Source organism: Aquarana catesbeiana, linkage group LG03 (assembly GCF_042186555.1).
Source record: "Aquarana catesbeiana isolate 2022-GZ linkage group LG03, ASM4218655v1, whole genome shotgun sequence".
Classification (NCBI taxonomy): Eukaryota; Metazoa; Chordata; class Amphibia; order Anura; family Ranidae; genus Aquarana; species Aquarana catesbeiana.
The window spans coordinates 76,012,720-76,027,127 of NC_133326.1; the positions used below are offsets into that span (position 1 = coordinate 76,012,720).

General features: G+C 44.8%; 1 protein-coding gene across 2 annotated transcripts in view; it reads right to left on the minus strand.

Moving 5' to 3' along the window:
• LOC141131434 (tropomodulin-2-like) overlaps positions 1-14,408 on the minus strand; it is a 150,538-nt gene that overhangs the window by 116,400 nt on the left and 19,730 nt on the right. The window contains exon 2 of one of the 2 annotated variants that reach the window (XM_073618713.1): positions 10,347-10,418. The exons of the other annotated variant lie outside the window; for it this stretch is intronic. The gene's annotated coding sequence lies outside the window, so the exon portion shown is untranslated. The remainder of the gene's footprint in view (positions 1-10,346; positions 10,419-14,408) is intronic. 2 annotated transcript variants of the gene reach the window in all.

The following is a 14,408-nucleotide window of genomic DNA, read 5'->3' on the forward strand; positions in this document are numbered from 1 at the left end:
ATTTTGTGAAATCATACAAGTATTGTGTGGTTTATGAATAATAAAAGTTAAATTATGAGTAAAATAAAAAAAATCACATATATGATACAGTCTGTCATTAGCATTAATACAACAGTATTTGATTTTTCCAGAGTTCCTACTATAACAAAATTTCACTATTTGCTGATCCTGTCAGCAGATTCATTATTTTTCCACTTATCATCCTGTGCACAGAATAGTCTTAAGTGGGGATGTGGTTTTAGGGCCCATTTACTTTTGTGTGGTGCATTAGCAGGTCTTATGTCATGCATTAATGTGTGTTGAATTAGGACAGCTCATTCATGTCCACATGCTTATAATGTCCAAAACCGGGCACTGTCCCTTTTGTTGTAAAGTAATGCTTTACCATGTATTCAGGAACAGTACAATGCAGGTGCGTTCGGCAATGAATGCGTGTTAAAGCCCCACCATGGGCTAAAAGTAATTCTCCCCCCCCCACCCCCCTTCTCTGTGATTACTGGATTAAAAAAAAAAAATTACACACATCTAAATCCCAATTTTCCATGTCCCGCCCCTAAACATGCCCACATAAATTATCTCATGAAATGACACTTAAATGTTTTATGCAAAATTAAGTTACAAAAATAAATATTAACAACAACTTTATCAGTGCCCCTCAGCACAGCCTCACCAGTGCCCGTCAATACAGCGTGACCTGTGCCCGTCAATACAGTCTCACCTGTGCCCATCAGTACAGTCTCACCTGTGCCTGTCAGTAGTCTCACCTGTGCCCATCAGTACAGTCTCACGTGCCTGTCAGTAGTCTCACCTGTGCCTGTCAGTACAGTCTCACCTGTGCCTGTCAGTACAGCCTCACCTGTGCCCGTCAGTACAGGCTCACATGTGCCCGTCAGTACAGCCTCACCTGTGCCCGTAAGTTCAGTCTCACCTGTGCTCATCATTACAGTCTCATCTGTGCGCGTCAGTACAGCCTCACCTGTGCCTGTCAGTACAGTCTCACCTGTGCCCTTCAGTACATTCTCACCTGTGCCCTTCAGTACAGTCTCACCTGTGCCCATCAGTACAGTCTCACCTGTGCCTGTCAGTAGTCTCACCTGTGCCCATCAGTACAGCCTCACCTGTGCCTGTCAGTACAGCCTCACCTGTGCCCTTCAGTACATTCTCACCTGTGCCCTTCAGTACAGTCTCACCTGTGCCCATCAGTACAGTCTCATCTGTGCCTGTCAGTACAGCCTCACCTGTGCCTGTCAGTACAGCCTCACCTGTGCCCTTCAGTACATTCTCACCTGTGCCCTTCAGTACAGTCTCACCTGTGCCCATCAGTACAGTCTCATCTGTGCCTGTCAGTACAGCCTCACCTGTGCCTGTCAGTACAGCCTCACCTGTGTCCTTCAGTACATTCTCACCTGTGCCCTTCAGTATAGTCTCACCTGTGCCTATCAGTACAGTCTCATCTGTGCCTGTCAGTACAGCCTCACCTGTGCCTGTCAGTACAGCCTCACCTGTGCCCTACAGTACATTCTCACCTGTGCCCTTCAGTATAGTCTCACCTGTGCCCGTCAATACAGCCTCATCTGTGCCCGTCAGTACAGCTTCATCTGTGCAAAGGAAGAGTCGAGCTGGCTGATCATCAGAGAGCGGGGATTGCCGCAGTAACAGCTTTCATTTGAATTGCTGGGTTCCTGGAGCCGCTCACCGTCACATACAGCCCCGCTTTCTCGCCTGGACCGGTGTTCTGTCAATCAAATGCACCAGGTGAGGAGGCGGGACTATGTGACTTGAGCGGCGTGGGTTGAGGAGGCAGGGCTGTAAGTGACGGTAAGCGGCGCTGGAAACCCAGCATTTCAAATGAAAGCTGTTACAGCGGGCAAATCCTGCTGTCTGATGATCAGCCAGCTCGACTCTTCCTCTCTTTCCCTGGCTGGGAGAACGGCTCCCGTTCAACCCCGCGTGCCGGCGGTGCCCGCCCTCCCATCCTACGAAGCAGCCCACACTCCCCAGCCATCATTTTCCACCCTGTAAAATGCGAGTAGGCGAGTGGAAAATTTGAGGGCTGCCCTAAGCCATCGTCTTGTGATCATCCAGCACCAGGTCATTCTCTTCTCTGCATACCTCCTGTATATGTCTCTCTTCTGTCTGTCTATGTCACATTGGATGGCCAGTGGAGGGGTCTTCTCAGGATCCCGAAGAGGACAATCATGAGGCTGAGAAGACTGAAGGGGACCAATCAATAAGGGTTAATGAATCCCTGTAGCCATAAACGGTGTGTCAGCGAGGGACCTGAATGGGGGCACTCAGATGAGTATAACTGATTTCCCCGGGTATGGAAAAATAAATACCTGGAATGATGAGTTAGAGGGGGGTAGGGGCAAGTGATGGGAAAAAATAGATTTTGTCCATAGTTGGGCTTTAATGCGATAAGAAATAAAAGCTGACCAGAGTAGTATGGTGTGTTACAACTACTCTAATGGCCAGTACACATGATAAGAAAACTGGACAGAACTTTCCATAAGAGGGACAATTGGTCAATTATCTGTTCTTTCAACTGTTTGGGTGAATAAAAACAAAGGTGCAAGCTAGAAAAATTTTAATTCAAGTTAACACATTGTACATAAGTTGCATGTGTACAGTATTCGTACGGAAATATTTGTGGTTGTGGTTTTGGTGGACGTGGCTGGAAGGGTCACATACACTATATCACTTCCTCTGCTACTACGCTAGTATGTAGCTACATAACATAATTTTAAGTTACAGCATGATATGCACCTTCGTAGAAAATTGGTCAATCATTCGTTCGATTTTTTCATAGCATGCACTAAGCTTAGGCCCCTTTCACATGGGCTGGATCTGGGTTGCTTAGTAGGGGGTCTGTCCGCTGATCCCCAGATGAGCTGAGTGTAGCGGTAGGATTACAGGTGCATATGTCCACTCCGCTTATGCAGATTGGACACAGACACATCGCGCTCTGCTCTATTGGCAGTTGGATGTAAACAGAACAGCCAGATCCCCTTCCATTCATTTTTGCCAGATCGGATCGGAGGTAGCTTGGTGAAAAAGGACAGCCGGTCTGTTTACATCTGACTACCCATAGAGGAGGATGGAAGGTCTGATCAGGTCCACCTAAAAAAAAAACAGAAAGGCAGACCTGATCAGGGCAGTAAAAGTAGGCATTTGAGCTGTGGTTTTACCACACCCTGACTGCCCAGCTGCAAGTTCACTTTGCCACTGGCCATGTTAGGCCTCATGCACACTACAGCTCCCAAACTGACATTTTTGGGGCTTTGGCGATTTTTGCCTAGACCCCTGAACACACCTCAATAAAAGCCTATATGTCCATGCATACAAAGGTTCTAAGAGGAGTTTAGGAGGAGCAGAGTTTAGAGACAGTCAAAACTCCTCTCCTGAACATAGAAGAATTGTGTTTAGGAAAGGAACTTTTGGGCATAAATTATGCCAAATGAGGCTAAATGTGTCTAAACTCGCCTAAGCGATAGGTGCGTTTAGCACTTTGGCGTTTATTCATCGCAATGACCAGAATAAATTCTGGCCAATTAAAAAAAATAAACGCCCAAAACACCAGATGTTGCTCTGTTAACTCTGTTAAGCTTAATGTACACGGGACGTTTTTACAACCACTCCTGAACGATTTAACTTGATAGTTTAAAACGTCCGTTTTGGAGCGTTTACGCGCCGCGTTTAACGACGCTTTGGTTTAGAAACATTTGGAAAAAAAAAATAAAATATATATATATATATATATATATATATATATATATATATATATATTTATTTAAAAATAGCCAAAAATGAAAAATGTCTGTAAAGGAAACGCAGCGTTTGAAATGCCTCTAAACACAGCTTCTGAACGCATTTTTTTGGGTTCCAAATAAAGCCTCTAAACGCAAATGCCTATGAATGACTATAAATGACCCTGTGTACATGTACTGATAAGATAACATAGAGGAGAGTTCAGGAGCAGTTAAAAAATGCCCAACTGCTCCTAAACGTCCGTTTACCAGCAGCAGTGTACATGAGGCCTTAAACTCACCTGGTTTGAAAAAACGCAGCTTAGGTGAGTTTTTAACGCTGACTTTTTCCTGTCAGGAGAAATAGTTTTTACATAAACCAGTGTGCATGAGGCCTAAGTTCACACTGCCAAAAAAAGTATACCACATGTCGCACTTGGTATCAGTAGCGCCGCCAAACATGACCTATTCAAGTTAATATGGCTGTGCCACAACTGCCCTGCAGCTACATGGTTGCGCCTAATAAATGTCTCTAAAAAGTAATCAAATGCAGATAGCTTTTCAGAGGAGATGTGAACACCACAAGGGTAAACAAGTTCTACCTACTAGTATCTCTGGATAGCTTGTCCCGTTACAGGAAGCGGAGATGTAATGGATCTACTGGCAGGATCAACAGGTAAAAGGGGTGACACAGAATAACAAAAATTGCTGTGCTCCATTGACAGACTGCATCATATATGTCATTTTTACTTTGTTCCAACTACTCTTTAAAAAGGAAGTAAACTTCCCTCTAATGTTTGCACCTACAGGTAAGCCTATAATAAGGCTCACCTATAGGTACTGTAAATATCTCCTAAACTTGCACCATTTAGGAGATATTTACTGCATACTGCACCGATTATGTCATTGGCGCATGTGCTCTGAAGGAACGGCCGCCTGTGCCGTTTCTTCAGAAGCTGTGCCGTGACCGGCGGCTCCCGCGTGCATGTGTGGGAGTGACGTCACCTGGCTCCAGCCAATCACAGTGCCGGAGCCTGCGGACCCGGAAGGAAGACGGGTGAAGATGGATGCGGCCTCAAGCGGGGACGACAAGGGCTTCGTTGGCAGGTACGTTTCACATAATGTGCTAGTATGCGATGCATACCAGCACATTATGCCTTTACTTTGCAGATAATAAAAAAGCTAAAAAAAAATTTTTAAAAAAGACTTTACTTCCTTTTTAAATACAGGTATCTTTGTAATCATCATATGAAACACACAGAAAAGCTCAATGAATGTTGTTTGTGCAGTCATATGATGTAATGGTTCCAACGCTGTGGACGCCATGTGAATAAGTGACCGCTAGTTGCCTCTGATCTGCGGCGGAGATTAGAAGTGAGCAGTACACATGTTGCACATGAGAGTGTTTGTTTGGAGTCTGTGTCATGTCCGTATCTTGCTCAACAAGTCCTTTGTATTTACTGGCCCAAGTGAAACAATCATGACACTGTTCATAGGGATGAAAACAAGCTTTGTATGTCACATGCTAGGATATGAGTTGTGTATACCATCATATGTCATGACTTATTTCATATACGGCCGAATAATGCAAAGATACCACATACAGTATACAAATAAACCAAATAAGGAAAATACTAGTATGGAGCTTTATAAATCCTTCTGTATATAAGGTGGGTTTAAGAAAGACTTCAATGTCAAGCCCAGCTAATAAAGTTCTGTTCACCTTAACTAGACATTCAGTTATGGGATGGGGGCTGGTCACCTATAGCAGGGGTGCTCAACCATTTAGGCTGGGTACACATCGCAGCACGGAGCGGCTCACAGCAGGAGTCCGGTGCATCTCCACTCACCGTTTCAGGTCGATTTCAGACTGAATTTTTGGCTGAATTCAGACCTGAAACGGACCAGAAGACACACAGGACTCCTGTGCAATTTACACCGGAGCCACTCCGAAGATTTGTGAACCGGCTCCATAGAGAGCTGGTCATAATCTTCTGACATGCGAATTGGATGCAATGAAACTCACATCCAATTCGCAATAGTGTGAACCCAGCCTTAAAGAACGAGGGTCACTTAAAGCGGACCTTCAGTCATTTTTTCAACTTTCCATCTATTAAATCTTCTGCCCTTGTTGTTTTAACTTTGGATAGTAAGACCCCTTTCACACTGGGGCGCTTTGCAGGCGCTATAACGCTAAAAATAGCGCCTCCAAAGCGCCCTGAAAGAGCCGCTGCTGTCTCTCCAACGTGAAAGCTCCAAGAGCTTTCACACTGGAGCGGTATGCTGGCAGGATGCTATAAAAAGTCCTGCTAGCAGTATCTTTGAAGTGGTGAAGGAGCAGTGTATACACTGCTCCTGACCATTGAAATCAATGGGGCAGCGCGGCTATACCGCCGGCATAGTGCTGCTGCAGCAGTGCTTTGTGGTGGTTTTAACCCTTTTTCAGCCGATAGCGGGGGAGTAAAAGCGCCCCGATAGTGGCCGAATAGCGCAGTGAAATTGACGGTAAAGCGCCGCTGAAAATAGCGGAGTTTTACCGCCGACGCACCCACCGCCCCAGTGTGAAAGGGGCCTTAAACATTTTTTTCTGCCAGTAAATACCTTATATAGCCCTCTTCCTGTTTCTTGTCTGGTCATTAGCCTAGGCTTATGACATCATGCACAGCTCTCTCTCTCACTCTCATGAGACTTTGCCAGGAAGGGAGGGGGGTGAGTCATAAGAGGGCCAATGAAAGCTGCAGAGCTGGAGGTGTGCCTCTGTATGTCTATGTAAATCCAGGAATTGAACAGGCAGCAGCTTCAGCTGCCCACAGCTGCAGCCAGACTCAGTGGAGGGAGATTTCTTCAGCATATTTGGCAAGTACAGAATCGCAGAATATATAAAATAATATGGAAAGTGGTTGGAGGGAAGCTTCAGAATGGCAAAGATGTTTTTATTACAAATTATGTGAGCAGACTCAGTTCCTCGGTAAGTGATTTGGTAACCGATCGTGGGCCACAATGAAATTAAATGGTTCAAAATGTTGAATTTTTTTATTTTGAATAGCATGTTGAAGATATTTAAGAGTGCTGCCCGGAAGGAGAGGAGGAGAAGCCAGCTTTCAGCAGTTGCAGGAGGAAAATGGAGAGGATCGGTTCTTGTATATGCTGCCCCCGCCACCCCTCTTTTGTCCAAGTGTAAAACAGAATGTGACAGGTAGGCTGCAGGCCTCCTAGACCATGGGCAGGGTCATATCAGTGGTTGGAGGGTGTAGTGAAAAAACATCTCAACTATGGAGTTTTACGCCCCCAAACTACAAATGTAAACAAGCCCTTACTGTCCTGAGCCCCCTATAAGGCTGCTTACACACTAATGCACTGCAGTTTACTCACACTGAGGGTGCAGCGCAGTGCACCCGCGGCTTTCCTGGGAGTTAGCTGCTCTTTGCTATAGACTTCTATTATATCTTGCGGGAGTGGTGCACTTTCTGACAGCACACCAAAACTTCTGCAATGTTTGAGGTTGAGGGATCGAAGAGCCACATGTGGCCCAGGGGCCATGGGTTGAGCACCCTGACCTATAGGCTGACTATAACTCTAAGGAATTTGAGTTGTGAGTTACATCTGATCTACTTTCTGAAATACCAATATTATGTAATACATGAGGAATAAAACAGGCTAGGACAGTGGTAGGTATAATGGCAGTGGTAGGTACACAGCACTGACGATTCAGGTGTAGTAATCATGAAAATAGAGTTATTGATGGACACAAGAAGGCAATTAGGGATCTAATTTGAAGTTTAACTTAAAACCAACCTTGTATTAAAATTAATAACTGCCCACCATATTAAATAATTTTGCAAAAAGGTGTCAAAAATTAGGCATTGCATAAAAAAAAAAAAAAAAAAAAAAAATTGTACCACAGATCCTGGCTATAGTCCACTTCCTGAGGCACAGGTGACACTACAGTGCTTCACCACTGCCTCTCAGGAAAGCTGGATTCCCAAAATCCCAAAAGGATGCACTTCTACAATGTCTTTAGATTAAGTAAGCAATCCTGAATGATGCAGAGAGTGGCACTCATTAATGAAAACAGGAGTTCCAACCATGGGCGTAGCATAAGGGGTTGCAGGGGTCAAAATCGCAACCCCGACCCTAGCTCCAGGGGGCCCCCGCAGCCTACCTGTCATATTATCATATCCTCCAAAAAAATCCAGCTCCGATCTGCCCTAGGGCCCCACAGCCATGCTCCAGTACTGGGCTTCTACTTTGCCTTCCACAGTCCACACCCCTCTGTTCCCATTGGCTGGGGAGAAGCTGTGAGCCATTTCCTGAATGGAGAGGAGCACAAGGTGAGAACAGCCCAGGATGGGGAAGTGTCTGTGCTGTGTGCTGGCAACATGGAATGGTATCCAAGCTCAGCGAGGCAAGAGGAGGAAAGTGCCGCCCTGTAGCCACGATGGGACCGATGTCACTGGTGAGGTAAGTCAGCGCTCAGTGTCTCCCAGTCACCAGCTGGGATTCTCTCTACCTCCACCTTCCACCTGGGGATGTGCGCTTACCTCACTTCCCTGACAATGGGGAAAAGACATACACCTCCGGGAGGTGACCTTCCTCCAACACCTGCCAACACTGACAGAGAACCCATCAGAAATTACTAAAACAAATCCCTTAACACCTCCTAAGGGGCCCCTGAGGGGTTGCAGGCTCCAGATTTTGTGTCACATGGCTTTGCCCCCAGATCTAAGTTGTGCCCCCCCCCCAAAGCCCCCTGACCACCCCCTTCGCCCTGGATGCTATGCCTGGCTGCTGAACTCCTTTCCCATTACAGCACTCTATGCTGCTCCTCCTCTGCATGGTTGAAATCAGATTCCTTTACAACACAGCCAGTTAGCCATGATCTGCACAGGGTGTATCCACCTACTGCAACTACACTGCCGTTCTGACCAAAGAATTTCACAGGTCATAAATGCCAGATACACCTTGTGAAGGCTGACAGACTGTGTGTAAAGGAATGTGATTACAGCCCTGTGTAGTGTGTGTGTGTGTGTGGGGGGGGAGCTGTATACAGTGCTGGGATGGGAAAGGAGCTCTGCCAAGTGACCTGCCAGGGGTGATCCCTGTCCTGATTCTCCAGCTGTGATCCCTGTCCTCTGATTCTCCAGCGGTGATCCCTGTCCTCTGATTCTCCAGCAGTGATCCCTGTCCTCTGATTCTCCAGCGGTGATCCCTGTCCTCTGATTCTCCAGCAGTGATCCCTGTCCTCTGATTCTCCAGCGGTAATCCCTGTCCTCTGATGTAAAGAGGAACTCTGGGAACTCAAAACTCTTAAGCCACTTTGAGTATCTTGGCGTGCGGTGGATGTATCTGCACGCACGTTGGAAGTAGTGGGGGGGGGGGGGGGGGGGTGGCAGGTCAACTTTTGCATCGGGGCCCACAAGCTTCAAGCTACGCCTCTGGTTCCAACCATGGTTATACTTCCAGCAACAATTTAATTACTTTCTCCTATCATTATAATTTGGTTGGATAATAAACCCCCTGGGCCTCCCTACCTCCTCTATCCATCCTTTTAATAAGGTACAGGGTCCAATGTAGTTTTTATGTACAGCCTAAAATTGGTTCTCAGGGCAGAATGTTTTTTACCTTAAAGCAGAACTTTATGCTCCCTACTGCGTCCCCCCCCCTTTTTTTTAACCCCCACTTACCTGGTTGCAGGTCCTGCACATTAAGTGGACTCACCCACCCACTGGATCCAGCGTTGTCCTGCTGCAATCTGCTTCTTTTGTACACCCCTCTCATTCTATGACGTCAATAACTGTGATGTCATCGGTAAACTGCCGGCTCTTCCGAGTTAAGGCTTCACCGATGACATGTCACATGGCCCCGACCCCTCCTCCTTTCCCAAAGGAGGAACTATGCCTCCTGGGATATGAGACATACATTTCCCAGTAGACGATGCAGGCAAAGTGCACAACATTTGCCTAGATGAATTACTTGCAAAAGAAAAAACGCCCAATTTCTGCAGCAGAGGAGAGGAGGGGTGGATGGGAGGCAACATGCCCTGGAGGGTGAAGTTACGCATTTATGTAATCCTTCTGCATGCAGCTACCCCCTAAATACTTAAATAAGCCGATCTTGATCCAGCAATATGTACAAGAGCAGAGGCTCTTCTGGCTCTCTCCCTTCTCATTGGCTCAGATACAGCAGCAGGAGCCAATGGGAGGACAGAGCGGGGACATGCAGAACAGGGCTCGGGAGCGAGAGGCTTGCTATGGGGGCATGTGGCAGGGGGAGGAACCAGGGGTGCTGGCAGGTGACCCGAGAAGAGGAGGATCGAGGCTGCTCTGTGTAAAACCACTACATAGAGCAGGTGTGTATGACATGTTTGTTATTTTTATTAAAAATTAGCATTTGCAATCATGTGAAGGGTTAATAACAGCTAAAGGATCTGCAATAAAAGTTATACTATCTCCAAGTCTCACTTTGAGCTGTATTTGTCAGCATAGTAATAAAAAACAAAAAAATGTATCAGTAAAATGTACTCAATACTCAAGTGCACATTTGTTTCAAAACTGTCTGCGGTCTCTGTCTTCAAACATGGATTATCAGATTTATTGCAACCTCTTATCCTCTCATGTAATCCATGGTCATTCTTGTCAAATATGGATTTATGTGCTGCCATGTAGAAACCATCTGCATAAAATAATAATAAATATTTATACATTAACACTAAGCAAAATGTATCTGCATTAACATTTTTTGGAAAAGGTGACACATCAAGTAGCTTTGTCAAGTACGAAACTGCAAGCAAAAACACAGTTGAAATGAAATACATGTGAACTTTTCTAAACGACAAAATGATTTGCAATACATTTTAGCTAGTCTTGTGATAATGATACTCCTGCCAAACAGCAGAATCAGGTCATAGATTTCCCTGCAGTCTGCAGATAAGCAATACAGTATGGTCACCCCTGCTTTTGATTGGATTATGAACGAGCGTGTATCGGAGGCAGAGCACATAAAAAATGTATATGCTAAAAAAAGGAAATATATGCTGGAGTCACGGCAAACACCCTCTAGCAGAATACAAATAACATCTACAAATATAAAAATGAATACTAATACAAAATAGATGTTATAAAGTATTATATATATGTATTTAAAAAAGGCAAAATACTGTTGTACTTGCTGCAAATAACCAGAACGTCAGATACAAAAGAGTACCTACATTCCGGACCATCTCTCCTCCCTATACCCTAATCCTCCCCCTGTTCAATGTTTTGTTCTTTTTTGAATACTTATTCTTTCCAGTTACATCATAAGAGCTACAGGACTAACCAAAGCAACTCAAAACCTAGGAAACCAGATCTATGATTGGCTTTGCAATCAAGTTCTGGTGTGTGGAAGCTATGGGAGAGACAGACTTACTTTCTGACCCCTTACAAAGTGGAGTAATTACCCTTGAGAATTACAAGGCATGTTCTTGGCCTGGGTGCTCCTAGGCGTAGTACTAATTTTACTTGACACTTCTCCTTCTTGGCTCTCCCCACCGGGACTTTAACTCTATATTGTGACACCATGTGAACTTATAACACTCTGTAACTAATGTTCTTGGTTCTTCACACTGCACCTTCTGCTCATCTGTTTTTTGTATGGTGAAAACTAGTAATAAAAATGAAAGAAAAGAGTACATGAGTGATATCAAAAAGCAGCTTCAGCTAGCTAGAGCCAAAGACAACAGGGACTTGTTTCCCACCTGCCAACTTTTACAGAAGAGACACTTGAGGCCAATGTAACTGCTTCTCTTCTGCTGTCAGCATCTCCAGCTATAAATTCATCCACAACAGTAAGAACGTTTCTAGGCAATGAGCCTTATGGTGGCCATTCACGCTTTAGTTTTTATTATTCGATCAATGTGCGAGTTGATCAAAATGATCAAACTGGCAAATATTCAAATGGCCGTAACTGCTTTACTAATTAGTTTAGACCAGTGGTTTCGAAACTATGGCCCGCGGACCACATCCGGCCCGCTACAAGATTTTATTGGACCGCAGCTAGGGTCAGTGGCATATTCCCAGACTGAACAGTTGGTCATTGCTTCTGATGAGGGACTCTGATGGAGACCTCAATGCATGGGGAACTCTTGTATGTAAAGGGGGCCTAATGGGGGAACTTCTTATGTGAAAGGTGGACTCTGATGTCAGGGAAGGCTTCTGATCTGAAGGGGGGGGGGTGTCTTCTGATGTTATGGAGGCTTCCAAAGTTAAATTACTTCTTGGAGCGTGCTTATCCATTCATTCAAATTCTATTCATTTATACTGATATACTGATTTTTTTCGGCCTAAGAATATTTGTAAAACATACAGCGTGGCCCTCATACTGTCAAGTCTGGAGACCCCTGGTTTAGACTAAATTAAGGGATGGGTTGTTGACTGTATATTGTTCATATATGGAGAAAACAATCCATTACCGAAGCATGTATGGCCACCATTACATGACTAGAGATGTTCACAGGGAACGAGGAGCAGTAACATCTGCTTAATGAGCTTTTGTTTGTGGAAATGAAGGTGAAAGTCATTCTTGTAGAATTCGAATCTGGACCTCGGAACTGAACTTTTACCCCAGATGACATAATTACAATATTCAGGGTCCCAAAGGCAAGAGATGACCATCTCCTGGTTGGACCCTTTTTGTTCAGATCAGGAAACAAATCTTATGCCCCGTACACACGGTCGGACATTGATCGGACATTCCGACAACAAAATCCTAGAATTTTTTCTGACGGATGTTGGCTCAAACTTGTCTTGCATACACACAGTCACACAAAGTTGTCCGAAAATCCGATCATTCTGAACGGGGTGACGTAAAAAACGTACGTCAGGACTATAAACAAGGGAAGTAGCCAATAGCTTTCATCTCTTTATTTATTCTGAGCATGCATGGCACTTTGTGCGTCGGATTTGTGTACACACGATCGGAATTTCCGACAACGGATTTTGTTGTCGGAAAATTTTATAGTCTGCTCTCAAACTTTGTGTGTCGGAAAATCCAATGGAAAATGTGTGATGGAGCCCACACACGGTCAGAATTTCCGACAACAAGGTCCTATCACACATTTTCCATCGGAAAATCCAACCGTGTGTACGGGGCATTAGGTCTATCAGCAGCTTCAGACCATTCCAGCTGACAGATCTGAGAGAAAAAAGTAATCAGGCAAGTTGGAAAACCTTGACCAATTCCCCCAATCACCTGATCCTTTGTTCCATCGGAAATCAGCGCCCCCCCCCCCCCCCCCCATCCCCATTGTCCAGCGGTTGACTGTTCCTGGTCTATGGAGACTGCTCTGGGCTTTATGACATCAGGAACAGTCTACAACTCAGGACCGCTGGAGTATGGGGGTGCAGACTGGTCTTGTGTTGAGAGGACCATGGGATTAGGTAAGTATATCTCCTTTCTCCTATCCCCTAGACAAAATTGAGCAGTTAACCTGTGCAGTGTGGGCACAGCCCCACTGTAAGGGAAAAGCTTTTTTTGCCAGGAGATGGGCTTTAAGTTGATTTATAATCTACTTTTAGGCTAGGTTCACACTGCTGCGAATTTTATTGCGAATTTGAGCTGCTGCGATCGCTCAAATTCGCAAGTCATTTTAATAACATTGTTTTCCATGAGTGCTGTTCACATCAATGCGTTGCGAATTTAACCTGCGTAAAAAAAGGGTCCTGTCCGAGTTTGATCCGTGTGCAATGCGAATTCAGCTCCATAGATTGCAAAATTTGCAGTAGAATCGCAAGAACACATAAAGAATTCGCAATGCAAATTTGCAACGCAATCGGATCAAAATCGCGCTAAATTCGCACTGCAGCAGTGTGAACCTAGCCTTATGCTGGCCATACACTATACAGAAAATCGGCCGAACCCATTTTCGAAAAACGAACGTTCGACCGTGACCGCAAACGATCGTGCCATCATATAATGACCGATAAATTGTTCAGTGGACATGAATAAATCATTTTTTGTTCGTTTTTTTACATATACCTAGTGCAGACAGTTCGGACGGGAAACACATTAACCTTGCAATTTATCGTACGTTCGGCAGAAATTTTCCAAACTTCCCGTTCGTTTTTTTCCCACAAAAACGTCACAAACGATTATCGATTTGTGCCCATTAACTTGCCGAAAAACGAACGAAGTGTCTATACGAACGATTTTTCGGCCGATTTTTCGTATAGTGTATGGCCAGCATTAGGCTAGTTTCACACATGACCGCACCTAAGCAGGTAGTCGAGGGCACGGGAATTGCAGCTGTTCCTGCACCTGCAGCTAAATTGTGCTGCTCTGTAGAGACCTGCAGGGCTGCCATTCATTCTTTTTTTTTTTTTTTTTTTTTTTTAATTCTTTTTATTTATTTCAGAAAAAGAAAGGTTACATGACAGAGCCTCTGGGCATTCCCCGGCTCGAAGTGCATAGAAAATTACTTAAGGCATATCATACCCTATTAGCCTAAACCAGTTAACAAGTTAAACAACAACAAAACAACCCCGTAGCTTGCTGCTAAAAAATAACCGGATAAGTGTAATGCTCAGCAATTAGCATAGATATGTGATATACGACAGGCGTCTCCCAAGAAAAAGTCTACAATAAGTGGGCAGCTATAAGTTCGTGGTTAGTCAGAATGCACGCCTG